The sequence below is a fragment of the Lagopus leucura genome, unplaced genomic scaffold, assembly GCF_019238085.1.
Source record: "Lagopus leucura isolate 7727_CA_CO unplaced genomic scaffold, USGS_WTPT01 29454-0_obj-0_obj, whole genome shotgun sequence".
Classification (NCBI taxonomy): domain Eukaryota; kingdom Metazoa; phylum Chordata; class Aves; order Galliformes; family Phasianidae; genus Lagopus; species Lagopus leucura.
In genome coordinates, this window is record NW_024964474.1 from 1 (window position 1) to 1114 (window position 1114).

A 1114-nucleotide genomic window follows, 5' to 3' on the forward strand; every position below is an offset into this window, starting at 1 on the left:
TGCGTGCGGAGGTGGGGAGGAGGAAAGGGGAAAAGGGGGGGAGGAAGAGGGGATGGATGAGAAACGGAACAAACAAGGAGGAGCAATTCATGAAGCCCGAGCAGGAGGAAGAGGAGGGCCGTCGATGGCAACCTACCAAAGAGTGTAAGGGACCTTCATAATTGGGAGATGATGACGCTTGAGCTCCGTTTCTAGACCAAACAGCTGGGCCTGCTAACAGCAAAATCGGAATTACCGTTAGAAAGGGGCAGAGGGAAAAGGGTTTCAGGTGAGTTGGTTGGTTTTTGGGTTATTATGGCCAAGGTGGGGAAGGAGGGATGAGGAATGGAGGTTGGCAGAGGAGGAAATCGGCAGCGCGACGGCGACGCGGAATGGCGCCGTTTTGGGGGGGGGAGGGGGTGAATCTTCCCCCAGGAAAACCAGCCAAAAAAAAAACCAAAAACCAACCAAAAAAAAAACCCCAAACAGAACCAAAAAGAGCCAAAAGAACCAAAACAGCCACAAAAAACCCCAGCGGTCAACGCTGAAAATGAAACGAAATCGGAAAGCGCAACCGCGCGGTTTCGAAAGCGAAGCGTTCGGTAACAAAACGGTACCTGAGAGAGAAGGGGGAGAACCGACAGGAGTTGAAGGGTTGGATGGGAAGCTGGTGTTGGTGTGATCTGGAGAATAGATCTTTAATAAGAGACGACACACGGTTAATTGGGAGGCAGCGCAAACGACGCGGCCCTTTGACGGCGACCGGAAGTCGTTCATTAAGCTGATGAGTTAATTTTCCTCGGGGGGGGGGGGAAATCGAAAGCAAAGAGGCTCTCATGAGAACTCAATGGAACCCACTGTGCCCAGAAAATCACCATGGCGGACCTCTGAGGTCCTTCATGCTGCTCGGCTTCACAACCTCCAGGCTCCCAATTCTAATTAAAACGGGCTAATTAGGGTGCTGAAAGCAAGAGGTCCTTACAGATGCAAGTGCTTTCCCCAGTGCGTCGCCGGTCTGCGAGCTGCCGGCCGCCCCGCTTCCTCTGTTGGCTGCAAAACAAGAGATCCAGTGTGAATACGGATGGAAAAGCAGCACACGTGTTCATCTTCCAGGACCTTTCCACCCCAACCCATT

The 1114-nt window shown here is 52.5% G+C and overlaps 1 long non-coding RNA gene across 1 annotated transcript; it reads right to left on the reverse strand.

The window, feature by feature from the left end:
• Window positions 1–27: 27 nt before the first annotated feature.
• On the reverse strand, window positions 28–1047 carry LOC122191723. Its single transcript, XR_006182454.1, has 3 exons — window positions 962–1047; window positions 597–675; window positions 28–213 (listed from the first exon to the last, which is right to left on the reverse strand). It is a non-coding gene; the product is annotated as an uncharacterized LOC122191723 (long non-coding RNA).
• Between the last annotated feature and the right edge of the window lie 67 nt (window positions 1048–1114).